The following is a 20,081-nucleotide window of genomic DNA, read 5'->3' as shown; positions in this document are numbered from 1 at the left end:
ATTGGGGGGGGGGGCAGGTAGGAATTTTTGCACCTTTTCCTTATTGGATGGTGGATAAGGTGTTTTTCACCTACCCTCGACGCTGTTCTTGTGCTATGGGAGAGATGGAGTTGATGATTCATATGTTTTTTCGATGCCCATTCCACCAAGCATATAGGGACAGGTTTGTTTCCCCGTTTGTAGTCAAACCAATAGCAGATGCGGACTGGGCGTGTTTGGAGACACTTTTGGTGGATGCAAGTCCATCTATCTCTAGACAGATAGCTAAATTCTGCCATTACCTTGTGAAGTTCCATACTAAGAAACAAGAAATTGTAGGTTTTGTATGATCTGTTTGAATTTTAGGTTATAAACGATTTTATATATTCGGATTTAAAGGATTTTATATTAATTTGAACTGATTCTGGATTTTAAAATTGGTTAAATTATATTTTAGTTATCCTCGATCTGTATAGGTGCGGAAAAGTTTTATGTATTTTATTGTATTTTATGTATTTTAGGAGGGGGTTTTTTACATGATGTGTTATAGTTTTTATATTGGTCTATGATCGTAATAAAAAGTTCATTCATTCATTCACCTACCCTGCACTGCTTGCATCAGGGACTGTGGAATTGGCTTGGGTATGGCTATTAAATAAGTTGGTCACTTTAATTGTGGGCAGGATTCTGTTTATTTAGTGTTATGCTGCTTGGTGAGCACCATGTGCAACCCCCTACTTTGGTGGGGGCTTGGGGGTCTCACTGAATTATCCCAGGACCATGCGGTCTGGTTGAGTGAGGTGGCAGACTTCTTTGGGTTGCCTGGATCAATCCTACCCTTCAGTTGTATGGCTGGGGTCGGAATTCCAGGGTGTTCCAATTTACTGTGCTGGCTGGGTACGAGCCATGTAGGGATGGCTCTACCTAGGGGCAGGTGGCTTGCCTGTTATGCAGCAGGGGAGGAGATGTTTTGACTTCTGGCCCTGCCATGCTCTATGTTATGTTATTGCCCTTGCTGTTTTAATCAAATGAATAAAGTGGCCCATTAGTTAACCCAACCCTTTGTGTCAGTCTCTTTCTTCCATCTGTGGAAGCAAAGCTGTACAGAGTTTGTGGTATCTGAAGAAGTGAACAGTGACCCACGAAAACTTATACCCTGCCACAAATGTTGTTAGTCTTTAAGGTGCTACTGGGCTCTGCTTTGTTCTACTCTGCAGTATGCATTTACGATTTTTCAGTGATGTAAACTATAAGTATTTATTGAACAAAAATCTGAGATGTGGAAATCCTTCAAATGTCAATTTAAGGAATTCATTGTCACACAAAACATTTTCAGTCTAAATGCTCATCCCATCCAAAATCTTGGAAGAACTTCTGTATCTGCTTTATTATATACTTGCAACAAGACAACTATTGTCTTTCTGTAGTATTCATGGAAAAAAATATTGGTGGACCTAATTATAATAGAACAAAATTACAGGGATGTAATCCACTCAGTGGAGAATACAAACATATGAATATGCCAGCATTTATAAAAGTGTTTCCCATACTAAACTAGTTACAAGTAAACTTTAGAAGATTAACTAGGGGAAACAGTGGTGTACAGATCTCAAAAAGATGGATTACATTAAAATTAGTTCTTTCAGCACCAAATTTAGAAAGCATTCCCAAAAAGTGTAATTATAGGCATTATGTATGATTAGAGATACTGAGGACTTGCTGGTCCTTCCTTTCACCGCCACCCCAGCGCTAAAGCTCCAGAGAGTGCTGGAAGGCCAGCAGAGGAGTGTCAGCCTCCCCACAGCTTTTCCTGCCAATCATATGATTGGCGGGGGGGGGGGCTGGAAAGAGCCCCAGGAGGAGCCTGCACTTCATGGGGTGGGAGGGAGGAAGAGAGGGGAGGTGCCACACAAAGTTGGAGCAGGGGCTGCCAGAGCGGCAGGGAGATCAGGGGCTGTGAGAGCCATGGATAGCAGGGCTGCCAGGAGGGGCCATACTGGTCAAAGCGGGGGTTCAATGGAGGGACCATGCCCCCCACCTCCCCCCCATGGCTATGGGCCTGTGGGGAGGGGTGGCCAGAAGCTGTGGTAGTTCTGGCACCAGCAGTGGTGATGGGGAACAGAAGAAGCCATCATAGTCCTGACAACAGAAGCTGGAAACTGTGCCAGACTCAGTGGTGGTAGCAGCAATGGGGAGGGGGGATAAGGGACCACAGCATTTCCAGCAGCAGCAAGTGATAGCGGAGTTAGCCAGGAGCCACAACAGACCCAGCAGTAGACATGGGGAACCATGCCAAGCCTAGTGGCAATCATGAGTGGAGTAACTTGGAGCTGCAGTGGCCCAGACAGTGGTGGCAGTGAGGGAGGAAAAGGACACAAAGAGGGAGAAGGGATCTCCCTGCAAGTATTGTGTATCTCCACTTGTAACAAATATATGTGTGTGACAGTTTTTAAAAAGGAACACTTATCTCACATTCATATTACAAAGTATAACAGCTGAATACATTAGAACTTAAATTTAATTTAATTGCCAATAATAAAAAGGTTATTATAAAATAGGGTGCTAGAGATGTATATCTCAGACAGAACTGGAAAACACCTTAAAAATCCCAGCTGGACAAACAATTATATGGGTATCTCAGGGAACAATGACTGAACCAGGCCCTATTTTATTGCTGATTCACGCAAAATGACCCAGACAGGAGAACCAAACTATAAAGCTGTTAAATTTGTTCATGGTAGAATAGAGTAACCAGCAAGTTGAACTGTGAAAAATTGGATTGCTAATGCATAAGACATGAATCTTGGGAATTGACACTGTATAGGAAGAGTTTATGACTTCAGTTTAATAGCCTGCTCGTCTGTAAATATTTCTAGGCAACCTGAAGGAATGGGGAGAGATTACAGAATCAAACAACATTTTCAAAAATGTTTCTAGTTGAAGAGATTGAAAAGAGGTTCAAGCAAGTTAAATGGACTCAAACGCATTTTAATCAAACTTGGCTGCTCCCATTTGCTAGGGTTTTATTCTGTTTCTCTACTGTTCTTTTTCTCACATAAACATACAGAGCAAAATTTCTGCACTAAGGGACTTAAAAGCTACTCTTTTGGGGTAGAAATATATTGTTAATATTCACTTTGCTTTCCTAGCCAAACAACTCAGGTGGAAAACAGTATTGTGGCCGATCTATAAAGCGCAATTCCCCAATTCTACATCTTGGGGATCCAAAGTTTTCAAAAATGCTAATTAGGGATGGACATGAACCAAAAAAAAAAAAATGAACTGTGGTTCTGGTATGAACCAGGGCAATTTGTGGTTTGTTTCAAAATGGTTTGTTTGCTCACATCATTCCTCAACCCAAAAACCAACTGTTTTTTCACCATAGAGATTTGTTAGGTTTATTAACATGATTCATTCTCCAGTGAGCTTGGAGCCAATCCCATCAATTCTTTGGCAATGCTGGGAGTGGACTTGTGGAGACCCCTAGAAACACACAGAACAGTTGGCCATAATTTGATTGGCAGCTCTGGGAGTCACCTGCTCTATGGGTCCCATTTTTCTCTATGGGAACAAATTGTAAATATGCAACATCCTGAGTCAGCTGCTTTCACTTTGGTTAATTAGTTATCATGAGAGAAACTAGTCCAGAATTACTTCCTGCATGACTGATATTAGGGGAGGCTTTAAGGGACTCCTTTCCCCCTTTCACCAACACAGTGGGGCAATTTTTTAAATATCATTCCCCACTACACTTTGGATCCTAGGATCTTCCCTTCTGAAAGCCAATCTGCATGCAACATGGAGGGCAGGTGGGAGGGCATCGCAGGGAAGTCTTCTGTGTTTGTGGTTGCTGGGGAACTGCTGTTTGCTTGGTTTGAGTGGCCTGAAGATGATTGTTGCTGATTGATTAGGAGTGGCTGTGTTCCTGGGGCAGACTGAGGTCCCACCCTCTTTGCATTATTAAGCTGCGCCTTGCAGTCATGAGGTCCTGGATGAAAAATTTAGGCTGCTAGGCAGGAGACTTAAGGCCAGGACCTCCAAGGTAGCCTTCTCAGAAGTGCTACCTGTTCCACGTGCAGTGCTGGAGAGACAGGCACAAATTAGAAGTCTCAGTGTGTGGATGAGATGATGGTATAAGGAGGAAAGATTTAAGTTTGTTAGGCACTGGGATGCTTTCTGGAACAAGTAGGAGTTGTACAAGAGACAGTCTCCACTTGTCCCCAGATGGAACCAAGCTGCTGGCGCTTAAAATCAAAAAGGTGGCAGAGCAGTTTTTAAACTAAATCTTGGGGGAAAGCCGACAGGAGATGCAATGTCTCTGGTTCGGGAGGACTCACCTCAAAGAGATGAAGGGTTAGCTGTTACTTTTCTACTGGGTAATGGATCAGAGTTGTCCACTGAGATGGTGACAAACAGTATGGAGTGTCTGCCAAAGTCTCGAGGCAGCAGAAGGAAGGTTGCAGGCCTAACTTGCCTGGGAAATTATAGATGTTTGTATACAAATGCTAGAAGTCTTCAAAGTAAAATTGGTGAGTTGGAATGTTTAGTGTTGGGGGAAAACATAGACATTGTGGGAATTTCAGAAACTTGGTGGAATGAGGAGAATCAGTGGGACATGGTGATTCCTGGATATAAGTTATATTGAAAGGATAGGGAGGGAAGATTGGAGGTGGGGTGGCTCTGTATGTCAGAGAGGGTATACAGTTCAGTAAGACTGAGGTCAAAGAATTAGACTCCCTTCTAGAAATGCTTTGGGTCGAAATAGAGGGCCCAAAAGGAAATTTAACTATGGGAGTTTGTTATCGCCCACCAAATCAAAAGATAGAGGATGATTACAATATGATGGAAGGATTAAAGATAGCGGCTAAATGTAAAAACTGTGTTGTAACTACTGGCAGATTGATTGGGTCAATATGTGTTCAGGCCAAGAGAAAGAGATTGAGTTTCTAGATGCTCTCAATGACTGTGCTATGGAGCAGATGGTCACAGAATCTATCAGGGGTGGGGCGATCCTGGATTTGGTCCTAAGTAATGGCCAAGACTTGGTGAGAGATGTAAAAGTGATGGATGACCAAGGGGTAAAAGGATTACTGAAAGAGGATATGAAGGAGGATGAAGGCATTTTTTGCCTCAGTCTTCACTGTGGAAGATGAGAAGTGTTTGCTCACTCCAGAACCACTAATTTTGGAAGGGGTGTTGAAAGACCTGAGTCAAATTGAGGTGACAAGAGAGGAGGTCCTACAACTGATAGACAAATTAAAAACTAAGAAGTCACCAGGTCCGGATGACATACATCCAAGAGTTCTGAAAGAACTCAAAGTTATACTTGTGGATCTCCTGACAAAAATATGTAAGCTTTCATTGAAATCTGCCTCCGTTCCTGAGGACTGGAAGGTAGCAAATGTCACCCCCATCTTTAAAAAGGGTTCCAGCGGAGATCCGGGAAATTACAGGCCAGTCAGTCTGACTTCAATACTGGGAAAGTTGGTAGAAACTGTAGTGTATCAAGAAATGTCATGCGACCTGACGGGGGGGGCAACTGGGCAGTCCCAGGAGCCCCAGCGCCGGGAGCCAGTTCCCCGCCTATCTCCAGCTGTGGCGGGAAGTTCAATGGGGCAGGATTGGCCCGACCAACCCAGTAGGCTGTACCCGGGATTGTATATAAGCGGGACCCGGCCCGCGGGTTCGCTCTCTTGTTACGTGCTCCCAATAAACCATGTTGCCCTACTCTCGTCTCCGTTTCGAGTACGTTACACTGGCGACGAGGATGGGATACTAGCCTCAGCGGCTACGACGGAGATCTGGGCAACAAGCGACCGCCGCCGCCATCATGGCCAACCAAGGAGGAATCACCGGCTACCTCGAGCCCTTCGACCCTACAAATCCAGAGGGATGGGAGTCCTACGCGGAGCGGGTCGAGTTCTACCTCCGGGCCAACAAGATCACGGACGCCGGAGCAAAGAGGGACGTTCTCATGAGCGTCTGCGGGCCTGCCACGTTCGAGATCGCCAAGGGTCTTTCGGCACCCGCCCGTCTGGCGGAGAAATCCTATGACGAGATCATCCGACTCCTCACGGGACACTTCTCACCACAGCCCTCGCGGGTGGCTCGCAGGTTCCTGTTCCACAAACGGGACCAGATCGCGGGCGAGTCCGCCGCGGACTACCTGGCGGCCCTCCGCAAACTCGCCGGGAACTGCAACCTCCCCCAACTGGAGGAAGCCCTGGCGGACAGATTCACGTGGGGCCTCCGCGACGAAAGGCTCCAGCAAAAGCTCTTCGCCAAGGAAGAGCTTACCCTCCAGGCCGCCTTCAGCGAGGCGGTGGCGTGGGAACGAACCGCCCGAACGTTTCCCCGGGCCAAGATGGAAGCCGCCCACCACGAAGAGCTGGACCACGACGGCCCCGAGGAGGAGGAAGCCCATCAGCTACGCCGCCCAGCCGGGCCACCCAACAGAGCGACCCAACGCCCCCGAGCGACCGAACGACCACCAGCGTCGGAGCGAGCCCCGGCCACCAAGTGCGCCAGCTGCGGCGGCCCCCACGAGAGGAGAGACTGCCAGTACCGGACCTGGGACGGCAGGAGCTGCGGGAAGACCGGCCACATCGCCAGGGCTTGCCGAGCCAAGCCCAACCGCAGGAAGCCGACCACGTACCAGAGTCCGCGGAGTCCCACGTGATAGACTCTACGTCCCTACAGGTACTGAACTTGCCCCACGAGTCCCCCGATAAAATCAAAGTGACGGTCCTTATCGAGGGGAACCCCTGCCAAATGGAGGTGGACTCAGGGTCCTCCATTTCCCTCATAGCGGAGGAAACCCTAAGAGAACTGTGTCCCCGCCAGCGGCTGCAACTTCGGCCGGCAGACTTCATACTCCGGGACTTCCAGAAGAACCCGGTGCAAATTGCAGGGTGGGCGCGGGTACAAGTCGAGCGGGGGTCCTTCCACGGCCCGCTGGACATCCTGGTGGTAAAGCGCCAGCTGGCTACCCTGCTAGGTCTGGCCTGGTTCAAACCCATGGGAATCCGCGTGGAGGGGGTGGGGCAGACCTTAACGCCCCGTGGGTTCGGGGAGATTTGCAAGGAATTCCCCGAGGTATTCGATGGGTCCCTAGGAAGCTACCGGGGGCCGGCCATCTCCCTGCCCCTAGACCCCACAGTCAGGCCGATTCGGCTCAAGGCCAGGAGGGTCCCGTTCGCCTTGAAACCTAAGATTGAGGCAGAGCTAGACCGCCTCACGGCACAAGGCGTCCTTGAGCCGGTGGACTACGCCACTTGGGAAACCCCCATCGTTACCCCCATCAAACCAACCGGGGAGGTGCGGATATGTGCCGATTATAAATGCACCATAAATAAGGCTCTACAGGACAACCCCTATCCGGTGCCGGTAGTGAGCCACGTCCTAGCCGCCCTAGCGGGGGCTAGGATATTCGGGAAGCTAGACCTAGCCCAAGCCTACCAGCAGCTCCCAGTAGACAGCAAGACGGCAGAGGCCCAAACGATCGTGACACACAGAGGGGCCTTCCGCGTAAAGAGGCTGCAGTTTGGGGTGAGCGTCGCTCCGGGGATTTTCCAGAGCATAATGGACTCCCTCCTTAAAGGAATTCCCGGAGTCCAGCCGTTCTTCGATGACGTGTTAGTCGCCGCCCCGGACCCCGAAGAATTTGGCAACCGCCTCCGAGAGGTGCTCCGCCGGTTCCAGACCGCGGGGCTCAAGGTCAAGAGGGAGAAATGTTTGCTGGGGGTTCCACGGGTGGAGTTCCTAGGGTTCGCCGTAGACGCAACTGGAATCCACCCCACAGAAGAAAAGACCCGAGCCATCGTACAAGCCCCGGCCCCCACGAGCAAAGCGGAGCTACAAAGCTTCTTGGGGGTGCTCAACTTTTACCATTCCTTCCTCCCCCACAAGGCTGCCCTCGCGGAGCCCCTTCACCGGCTGCTGGACAAGAAAGCCCCTTGGGTTTGGGGCAAACGACAGGCCGCCGTGTTTCAGGCGGTCAAGGACGTCCTGGTGTCCAATGCGGTGCTCCACCATTTTGACGAGGCCCTCCCCGTCATCCTGGCATGCGATGCGTCGCCGTATGGGGTGGGGGCAGTCCTGGGGCATCAGCTGCCAGATGGGAGGGAGGTACCGGTCGCATACTACTCCCGCACGCTCACCCCAGCCGAGCGCAACTACGCGCAGATCGACAAAGAGGCCTTGGCAATCGTGGCGGGGGTCCGCAAGTTCCATGAGTACCTATATGGGAGACGATTCACAATTGCCACGGACCACAAGCCCCTTTTAGGTCTATTAGCCCCAGACAGACAGACCCCCCAAATACTCTCACAGCGCGTGTTGAGGTGGAACCAATTCCTCAACTCATACACGTACACACTGGTTCATAGGGCCGGCAAGGCTATGGGTCACGCGGATGCGCTCAGCCGCTTGCCGCTCCCGGAGACGGGTCCGGACCCCGCACCCGCACACCAGGTCATGATGATAGAGAGCCTCCCGGAGCCGCCACTCCACGCCGCGGAGGTGGCCAAGGCCACTCAGAAACACAAGACACTGGCACGGGTGCTCGACTGGGTGGTGAGGGGGTGGCCAGAGGGAAACATGGGTGAGGAATTCAGGCCTTACAAGGCGAGGAGGGAGGAATTAGCCGCACACAAGGGCTGCATACTATGGGGCAGTAGGGTAGTGATTCCGCCCCCGCTCCAACGGCGTGTTTTAGAATCCCTACACGAGACTCACCCCGGCATAGTGCGAATGAAGGCTCTGGCCAGGAGCTACGTCTGGTGGCCGGGAATGGACGGGGAGATCGAGGGCTGGGTCCGCAGATGCCAGACCTGCCAGGAATCGCGGCCCGAGCCGCCCAGCGCCCCCGTCACTAGGTGGGAGTCCACCCGGAAACCATGGTCGAGACTCCACATCGACTTTGCGGGCCCGTTCCAGGGGCAGACCTTCATCATAATAGTGGACTCCTACACCAAATGGCTGGAGGTCATCCCCGTAGGGTCCCCCTCGTCCACAGCCGCGATCAGAGCTCTGCGCAGGGTCCTATGCACACACGGCATCCCGGACACCATAGTCTCTGATAACGGGGCCGCCTTCACCTCAGCCGACTTCCAGGCATTCCTGCAAAGATATCTGATCAGGCACATAAGGTCGGCTCCCTTCCACCCGGCCACCAACGGCCAGGCAGAGCGGATGGTCCGCACAACAAAGGAGGCCCTCGGCAGAATTGTACAGGGGGACTGGGACCACAGGCTGGCCGCGTTCCTCTTCGATAATCGGATCACACCCAACCCGGTCACAGGAGTCAGCCCGGCTGAGCTCCTCATGGGACGCAAACTCATAACCAGGCTGGACCGGCTGCATCCCGACCGAGCTTCAGACACCCGCGGGAGTCCCGAAGTCCGAGACACCGTCCGGGGCTTCTTCGCGGGCGACCCAGTCTACGCCCGAAACTATGCAAGGGGCCCCGATTGGGTGGCGGGGCGGGTACTGAGGGTAACCGGGTCCCGCCACTACGACATATCGACTGAGGGGGGCCAGGTGCTGCGGCGGCACATTGATCAGTTGAGGCGCCGCACTCTCCCGGAGGCACCCGCAGACACAGACGAGGCTATATCCCGCGAGGAGCCAAACGGAGACCGCCGAGAAGACGCGATCCCAACATCCGGGATGCGGGCGCCAGAGGTACCGGGGCCGACCGAGCCCGAGGGATCCGCAGAACCGAACGGGCCGCCCCCGTCCACTCCAGGACCCCCCGAAGCACCATCCCCGGCGGCCGCGCCGCCTCCACCCGAAACCCCCAGACGGTCCACCCGGGAGCGCCGGCCCCCCGCATATTTACAGGACTTTGTACATTAACCAGGGGGGGAGGGGTGTAGTGTATCAAGAAATGTCATGCGACCTGACGGGGGGGGCAACTGGGCAGTCCCAGGAGCCCCAGCGCCGGGAGCCAGTTCCCCGCCTATCTCCAGCTGTGGCGGGAAGTTCAATGGGGCAGGATTGGCCCGACCAACCCAGTAGGCTGTACCCGGGATTGTATATAAGCGGGACCCGGCCCGCGGGTTCGCTCTCTTGTTACGTGCTCCCAATAAACCATGTTGCCCTACTCTCGTCTCCGTTTCGAGTACGTTACAGAAACCATTATCAAAGACAGAATGAGTAAGCACACTGATGAACACAAGTTATTGAGGAAGACTCAGCATGGGTTCTGTAAGGGAAGATCTTGCCTCACTAACCTGTTACAGTTCTTTGAGAGGCTGAACAAACATGTGGACAAAGGGGACCCAATAGATGTTGTTTACCTTGACTTCCAGAAATCTTTTGATAAAGTTCCTCATCAAAGGCTCCTTAGTTATCTCAAGGATCATGGAGTAAAAGGACAGGTCCTCTTGTGGATCAAAAACTGGCTAATAGGAAGCAGAGAGTAAGTATAAATGGGCAGTCTTCACAGTGGAGGACGGTAAGCAATGGGGTGCCACAGGGCTCAGTACTGGGTCCCATGCTCTTTAACTTGTTCATTAATGATTTGGAGTTGGGAGTAAGCAGTGAAGTGGCCAAGTTTGCAGATGATACTAAATTGTTCAGGGTGGTGAGAACCAGAGAGGATTGTGAGGCACTCCAAAGGGATCTTTTGAGGTTGACTGAGTGTGTGTCAACGTGGCAGATGAGGTTCAATGTGGCCAAGTGCAAAGTAATGCACATTGGGAACAAAAATCCCAGCTACAAATACAAGTTGATGGGTTGTGAACTGGCAGAGACTGACCAAGAGAGAGATCTTGGTGTCGTGGTAGATAATTCACTGAAAATGTCAAGACAGTGTGTGATTGCAATAAAAAAGGCCAATGCCATGCTGGGAATTATTAGGAAGGGAATTGAAAACAAATCAGCCAGTATCATAATGCCCCTGTATAAATCGATGGTGCAGTCTCATTTGGAATTGTGTGTACAATTCTGATCACCGCACCTCAAAAAAAATATAGCATTGAAAATAGTGCAGAAAAGGGCAACTAGAATAATTAAAGGTTTGGAACACTTTCCCTATGAAGAAAGTTTAAAACGCTTTGGGCTCTTTAGCTTGGAGAAACGTTGACTGCGGGGTGACATGATAGAGGTTTACAAGATTATGCATGGGATGGAGAAAGAAGTACTTTTCTCCCTTTCTCACAGTACAAGAACTCATAGGCATTCAATGAAATTGCTGAGCAGTCAGGTTAAAACGGATAAAAGGAAGTACTTCTTTACCCAAAAGGTGATTAAGATGTGGAATTCACTGCCACAGGAGGTAGTGGCAGCTACAAGCATAGCCAGCTTTAAGAGGGGATTGAATAAAAATACGGAGCAGAGGTCCATCAGTGGCTATTAGCCACAGTGTGTATGTGTGTGTATATATATATATGTGTGTGTGTGTGTATTTATATATATGTGTATATACACACACACCTTGTCCACTGTGTGACACAGAGTGTTGGACTGGATGGGCCATTGGCCTGATTCAACATGGCTTGTCTTATGTTCTGTGAGTTGGATGCCTCTAGCTTACACAAGGGCAGCTTAACGTGCTTCTAGGAGAGCACATTCCTAGGGACACCTGCTTTGGGGAGCTGTAAGTATCCCCACATAAAATCCAATTCTCATGAAACATGGAGAGCAGGTAAAGGAGCATCAGGTGGAAACTTGCTGTGAGTTCAGTATTGTGTTCAGTTTTGGGTACCACATTTTAAGAAGGATATAGACAAGCTGAAATGGATCCAGAGGAGGGCAATAAAGATGGTGAGGGGTCTGGAGACCAATTCCTATGAAGAAAGATTGAAGCAGCTGGGCATGTTTACGGAATAAATAAATAAATAAATGTTTAGCCTGGAAAAGAGGAGGCTAAGTTGTGATATGATCACCATCTTCAAGTACTTGAAGGGCTGTCATATCGAGGATGGTGTAAAATTGTTTTCTGTGGCCCCAGAAGGTAGGACCAGAACCAAAGGGTTGAAAGTAAATCGAAAGAGTGTCTTGCTCAACATTAGGAAGAACTTCCTGACCGTTAGAGCAGTTCCTCAGTGGAACAAACTTCCTTAGGAGGTGGTGGGATCTCCTTCCTTGGAGGTTTTAAACAGAGGCTTGATGGCCATCTGACAGCAATGAGGATCCTGTGAATTTAAGGGGCGGTATTTGTGAATTTCCTGCATTGTGCAGGGGGTTGGACTAGATGATCCTGGAGGTCCCTACCAACTCTATGACTTTATGTGTTTGGCTTCTCTAGCCCACTGGGGGGTTGTTCTACCACATCCCAAACTCATGAACAAAACAAACTATGAACTGGTTCAGGAAACAGAAAAGTTCATGTAAGTTCATGGTTCATTTGAGTACATGAACCAGAAACCCAAGTGAACCACCATTTTCCCAGTTTGTGCCCATCCCTAATGCTAATTTAAGAAAACAAAGACAGAAAGAATATTCCAGACATGGTGAAACTGAGGACTGAATGCAACGGAAGGGAGCTCCTTTAATATATTTCAAATGTATGCAGCTGTTTACTGACTCCAGGATTTCTGCTTCCTCATATATTTGAGAAAAATCATCAATATTTGTCTCTCACTTTTTCTAGTGCCATAGTGGCTTTGTAACAAGGCAGATAATTGTTATCTGCTTCCCAGTACATACCAATCATATTGTGCTGATAGACCATTACTGTGTTGTGCTTAGCATCTTTTGCTTTTAAAAGACCATTGTATGCAACACAAGAGGCTGAAGGGTATCTATATCATTCAAACTCTCAATAATCCTGTGCATATCACTGATTTGCTGGGTAAGACTCAGGAACAATCATCACTGCAATAACACTAGTGAGTGTAGTACACCATTGACAGTGCATATAAGAGAGGGAGGAGGCACCAGCTTGATGCTTTTTAACTGGAATTTAACCTTCTAATTCTATGGGGTATGATCTTTTTGCTTATGCAGAGAGGTTAACAAGACTGGATCAGATGAGTACTTATATTTTCCACCAGATGTTACAGATTTGACTTAGTATTGTAAAATAAAATATAATTATCTTTCCTTCCAGCTTGTTGGGCATATATAAAAAAGATTGTTGGGTCACATAGTTAAATGTAACATTTTAATCTAATCCTTTCCATGTGAAAATAATGGCGGGTATTTGTAACTGAAATGATTTTGTTGTTGTTCAATCACACAGTTGAGTCCGACTCTTTGCAACCCCATGGACAAAGTCACGCCAGGCCCTCCTGTCTTCCATCATCCGAAGTCTGCTCAAATTCATCCGAAGTCTGCTCAAATTCATGTTTGTTACATCAGTAACACTGTCAAGCCATCTCATCTTTTGCTGTCCTCTTCTTTTGCCTTCTGTCTTTCCCAGCATCAGGGTCTTCTCCAGTGAGTGCTCCCTTCTCATTTGGTGGCCAAAGTATTGGAGCTTCAGCTTCAGCATCTGACTTCCAGGGAACAGTCTGGGTTGATTTCCCTTAGGACTGACTGATTTGATCTTCTTGCAGTTCAAGAGACTCTCAAGATTCTTCTCCAGCACCACATCTCAAAACTGAAATGATACATGTTATGAATTCAGACATAATGTGAAAGCATTAATTTCATTAGTTATAGAAACCACAACCAATAGTACATTCTGGGTAAATGGTAAAGATATTCAAAATACCCTGTACTGTGATTTTATTGTATGGCTCAAGACCTCCAATTGAAGGAATTTATTGTTAATAAAAGAAAGGAAAGGAAAGAGTTCCCTTGAGTACGGGCCTTGCTCTCTTAATGGATAAACTTCAGCATGTCTCACTCTATAGAGCAAGCACTATGTTAGTTCTATCATGCTGTGTAGCATCTCTGTTGCCAAATAGGTTGTTTCAGTTTTCTTACACTGCTCTGTAATGAATGCAGATGGACTGGGGACAGCTGGCTAAGCACCATCTGAAAGGCTTTTGGGACCTCATTATGGGCCCACAACAGAGCTGGTATGAACCTACATTCCTAAATTGAGTAACAGAATGATAAAATGACATTACAGTTGACACACAGCCCAGTAGAAGGGATCACTGGCACCGACTTACCTCATTCAAGATTCCATTACAGCTACTTTGATGTACGTTTCTTTATGTGGCATCATATCTGGAACTGTAGATTGGCTAAATCTCAACCTCAGTACATTAATAACTGATTAAATTGTTGTTTTTGTGAGAAAATTGTGTTTGAGCAAAAAAATGTCCCAGGTTGCTTTCAAATATCAATAATGGCCTAAGGGATTTGATTGTGTGCATATTTCTGACAGTGATGGACTGAGTTACTAACAGATGCTTGACATCATGTGAGTTACTCTTATTCAAAGAACTTCGGATAGTCACCAGCTAACCTGATAAATCCTAGAAAAAACAGGGCAAGTCAAAGGACCTGGTCCTAGGAAAGCAAGGACTATGACCTTGAGATGTCCAAAGAGCATTAGAACTAAGAACAGGATGAGTGAACACTCCTATGTGCGGATTATAACATGATCTCATTTTGCTAGCAGCACCATCAAACATTTGCAAAAGTGTTTATTACTGAATACTCAAGTTACTGAATACTCAAAACTGCACTAAACTATACTGTAAAATATTTTGCATATGCACATCCACATGCTGCTTTCCATGTGGCTATGCCTTTTCTTCTACCAAATACATATTATATTGACAGCTTTTCAGTCCTCATTTACAGTTTTTCAGTCCTCAGTTACAGTGTTTCAATCCTCATAGAACCTATGTGACTTGTCTACTTATAAAAATCTCATCAGTTTTGCATGAATCACTTTTGGAAGCATTCAGGTACAACTTCATATATATGCAATCTCAAACTACTTTGGCATAGATGTCCCCCTTCCCTCTGAAAGAGAAAGGTTTTTTTATGTTGGTATTTTTTATTGTGTGTGTGTGTTTCTGCACATGGAAGTCCAATTCCAATTCCAATTCCAAAAACCTTTATTGGCATAACAATAATTTTTTTAAAAAAGGTAACGGTACAAATCAGCCTATATGCTAACAAGGAGAAACAATCATAGTACAACGATTTGTAACATTATATGTAGTAATAATAATAGGACAAAGTGATAAAAGTTTGGAACAGTAATCTCAAATATTACAGTAATTAAACAGTTATAGTAAAAAGCTTACCTATTCAAAGAGGAATACTAGTTACACCTTATTTCTCTCACTTACTCTCCCCCCCCCACACACACACACTTTTCACATGGAAGTCAGGACAACTTCTGGTGACTGACCCCTACTGGGGGCCTGGAGGCTATTCAGAGAGGTGGCTGAATAGACTGACCCTGTCCTCCCAGCTACTAGTATTTCAAAGGAGGTCTCCCATCCAAGTATTTGCCAGAGTAGACCCTGTTTAGCATCCAAAATCTGAAAAGATTGGCCTTGCCTGAGCTATCCAGGTCAGGGCTGACTAATAAGTTTTTAAATTCAGCGGAGGTTCCTTATAATCTCACTTGGGAAGGAGTGCCCTGCATGGCTTGTTTATGTTCTAGCCTTGCTAATTTTTCACGCTTGATTACCAATATAGAGTGCGTATCTGTGTTTTAAACTGGATCACAAACACTTTATAAGGTCTTTAACTAGAAATTCTGATAATCCTGTTGGGAAGCTTGGATACTATTTAAAATTACAATGCTGTTTCACCTAATCAAATCCTTCGTCCTCCCCAAATTTATCTTCTTATTTAAAGCACTTCCAATTGTAATCACTCCTAATGTTTGCATTCTTGGCAGAAAATACTTTTAAACTTTTTCTGGTCCTATAAAAGACAGCAAATACATAATCATACCTTGTACAGGAAATCGCATTCAGGTGGCCTCAATTTCCCGGATCTGGCTGCATATTACTCTGCTGTGCACCTCTCCAATGTGATTAAAATGCTAGTCTCCCATTTTCACACAAACTGGATTACAATGCAGAAATCATTTACAGAGAACTTTAGCATCCAAGAAATAATCTGGCAAAAAGCATCAGAATGTCCCAAAACCTCTTACTCCAACCCATTCTTAACAACAATGCTAACGAGATTGTTACAGAGCCAAGTTACTTCCACCCATCTCTAGATTTCAGACTTTTGTTAACCAGCCATAGTTTCCTCCTGCTTTCAAGAACAACCAGTTTCATCAATGGAAAACCAAGGGAGTAACTTCTTTACAGGATCTTCTTTCCAACAAATTATTAATATCTAAAGCTGATCTTGGAATTAAATTAGGAGCTACAATCCCATGGTGGCAATACCTCCAGTTAAATCACATATGTGGCAATACCTCCAGTTAAATCAGCAGTGGTAGAGCATCTGCTTGAGAAGCAGAAGGTCCCAGGTTCAATCCCTGGTTTCTCCAAAAAAAAGTCCAGGCAAATAGGTGTGAAAAACCTCAGTTTGAGACCCTGGAAAGCCGCTGCCATTCTGAGAAGACAATACTGACTTTGATGGACCAAGGGTCTGATTCAGTATAAGGCAGCTTCATATGTGCCCAAATCAAACTCACAACTATTGCTAAACAGCCTATGACAAACCTTGAATTAGTTAATAAGCATTCTCAGTCATCCAAAAAAATCTGATCTCATTAACATATTCAGTTATGAACTCCTGGAACAATTCTAAGATTCTTACATATCAATATTTTTGGAATAAAAACTGTGAGCGCAAAATCACTAGGGATCAATGGGAAGAAGTCTGGTCCTCACCACCTTTCAAATCTACTGTGGCGGAAATAAAAATACAGTCATTTAAGCTGCTTTCTTTTTGGTACTTAACTCGAACAAAGTTAGCACATATACTGGCCACAGTGAAACCTCTTTGTTGGAAAAAAATGTGGATCTCAGGATAACTACCTTAATTGTTGGGTTTTCTGCCCTAAATTATGTGGCTTTTGGGAGAAAATTTTGGAAAAAAATAAAGAAATTACTAACGTAACTATTGCCTACACTCCTGATGAATTACTGATAACTGGGGGGGGGGGCTTGATTTTACACATCCATTGCATAAAAAAGAGACAGTCTCCTTCCTTTTATCAGCTGCTCGCTCTGCTGTGGCCATCAGATGGAAATCTACTGAATCTCCTGATCTAAACCTCTGGCACAAGAAACTTTGGAGCACTTATATAATGGCCAAAATCTCTGACAACATTAACCAACTAGAAAGTCCTCTCTATTTTTCCAACTTCTATGCAATATGGTTTCCTGTTCTAGAATATCTAATTTCACAAGAATTTATTCCGGATATAGTTAATGACCTTTCTTTCTGGTAAAATTACAATTCTCGAAACGTACACTACAGGTTAGGAAAGGTACAAAAAGGTATTTTAAAAGACCTGAAATGTTTACAAACAAAATAATAGAAACAGTAGAAAGTAAGAAAGATTCATTTAAGTAGTGGAAGATAGTCTAAGTGAAGTAAATGACAGGGAGAACAAGCATTGGCTAATATTTTATTTATTTTAGTACAGTTTCAAGCTAAACCACTAAATCACCAGGATGTTGGCAGACTCTAATTGGGCCGTCTAAGGATGGAATGTTTCAGCAAGGAAGGCCAATTTAATTTGGATGCCTGCTGCCTCATTCAAAATTCTGGTGAAACAGCTCCATTTTGCAGACCTTGCAGAATGGTCACGGGGCCCTGATCTCTAGTGGGAACATGCTCCACCAGGCTGGGGCCAGGGCAGAAAAAGCCCTGGCCCCACTCAAGGCTAGGCATATGTCCCTTGGGCCAGGGACAATCAGTAGATGTTCATTTTCTGAGCGTAAAACTCTTCAGGGCACATATGGGAAGAGACGGTCTGTCATGATCCTGGGCCTAGTGAGGCCTGCAGGCCCCAGGGAAGCCTGCTTAGGAGTACTGGGAAGAGCCTACATTTCCCAGGATCCCCTCTATCCCTCTGATTCAGTGGCAAGGGTTTTGGAGGGAAACTGGCCCAGAGAGGGGTGGGGCCTGGGAGGAGAAGATAAAAAGGCCAAGCCCAGGAAGCAAGGGCTCTTTTCCTGGAAGGCTGAGCTGGAGAGAGGCTGTAGCCTGGAGAGCTTGAAGCAGAGGGAAAAGTCCCTCACCCAAGGGAAGTGGTGAGTGCTGGTTAGTAGTTTAGGAACTGTAAGATAGACGCGTTAGGGCATTTTATTTTCCCTTCACCCTTTTACTGGTTAATCCACCTTGTTAATTTATATTGCACTAAAATAAACCTTTTTGTTGTTGTTCACTCTGCCTGGTCCTCACGCCTATTATTTGGCCTAAGCTATAGGAGGCCTGAAGGGCTTGGGAGGGGACTCTGGGCCTTCTCAAGGGCAATCCTTAACCCAGAGTGGTGGCAGCAATTGGTAATACCCCCCTGAGTTGTGACACGGTTCCTCAGATATATCAGTCCCAGAACACACAGGGCTTTGAAGGTCAATACCAAAACCCTGAAGTGAATCTGGTATGCGATAGGTAGCCAGTGCAAATGGCATAGTGCCAATTGAATGCATGCCTGCACAGGCGATGCGGTTGGCAGGCACACTGCTGCATTTTGCACCAGCTGGATTTTCTGGATAGCCTCAAAGGCAAACCTACATAGAGCCATAGAGGCAGTGCGGCCCTTGAATGACCAAGGGGTGAAAAATTACAAAAGAATGACATGACAATGGCAGAGAAGGTGGATGAATTTGTTCTCTCTGTTTTCACTGTGGAAGATGGGAGGTGCTTGTCCACTCTAAAACCACTGATTTCAGGATGGGTCAAAGACCTGAGTAAGAGTGAAGAGATTGGAAAGGAAGTCCTCTGACTGAAGGACGAAAAACTGACAAATCACCAGGCGCAGATGGCACACATCCAAGAGTTCTAAAAGAACTCAAATGTGAAGTTGTGGATTTCTTGACAAAAAATATGCCATTTGTCACTAAACTGCTTCCATTCTTGAGAACTGGAGTAGCTAATGTAACCCTCATCTTTTAAAAAGGTTCCAGAGGAGATTTGGGAAATTTACAGGCTTGGTAAATTGGTGGAATTCATCACCAAAGATAGAATTAGTAGACACACTGATGAACAAAAGCCATTGAGGAAGAATCAGCAGGGATTCTATAAGGGAAGATCTTGTCTAGCTAACCTTTTAGAGTTCTTTGAGGAGGTGAATAAACATGTGGACAAGGGTGACACAGTGGCTGTTGTTTACATAGACTTCCAGAAGTTTTTAATAAAGTTCCTCATTAGAGATTCCTAAGTAAACTCAGCAGTCATAGGATAAGAGGACAAGGATAAGAGGACAAGGTAAGAAGGACTCCTTTAAGCGGTGGAAAACCAGTCCAAGTGAGATTAGTAAAAGGGAACACAGGCTGTGGCAAATCAAATGCAAGACTGTGATCAGGCAGGCAAAAAGGGACTATGAGGAGCATATTGCAAAAAACATAAAGACCAACAATAAAACTTTCTTCAAATATATTAGAAGTAGGAAACCAGCCAGGGAGGCAGTGGGGTCCTTGGATGACCATGGGGTAAAAGGATTACTGAAGGAGGCTGAGAAGCTAAATGAATTTTTTTGCCTCCGTCTTCACTGTGGAAGATGAGAACTTTTTGCCCGCCCCAGAACCACTAATTTTGGAAGGGGTATTGAAGAACCTGAGTCAGATTGAGGTGACAAAAGAGGAGGTCCTACAACTGATAGACAAATTAAAAACTAATAAGTCACCGGGTCCAGATGGCATACATCCGAGAGTTCTGAAAGAACTCAAAGTTGAACTTGTGGATCTTCTAACAAAAATCTGTAATCATTCATTGAAATCTGCCTCCGTTCCTGAGGACTGGAAGGTAGCAAATGTCACCCCCATCTTTAAAAAAGGTTCCAGAGGAGACCCGGGAAATTACAGGCCAGTCAGTCTGACTTCAATACCGGAAAAGTTGGTAGAAACTATTATCAAGGACAAAATGAGTAGGCACATTGATGAACACGGGTTATTGAGGAAGACTCAGCATGGGTTCTGCAAGGGAAGATCTTGCCTCACTAACCTGTTACATTTCTTTGAGGGGGTGAACAAACATGTGGACAAAGGAGACCCAATAGATGTTGTTTACCTTGACTTCCAGAAAGCTTTTGATAAAGTTCC

Source organism: Heteronotia binoei, chromosome 1 (assembly GCF_032191835.1).
Source record: "Heteronotia binoei isolate CCM8104 ecotype False Entrance Well chromosome 1, APGP_CSIRO_Hbin_v1, whole genome shotgun sequence".
Taxonomy (NCBI): domain Eukaryota; kingdom Metazoa; phylum Chordata; class Lepidosauria; order Squamata; family Gekkonidae; genus Heteronotia; species Heteronotia binoei.
This window is presented reverse-complemented; position numbering follows the sequence as displayed.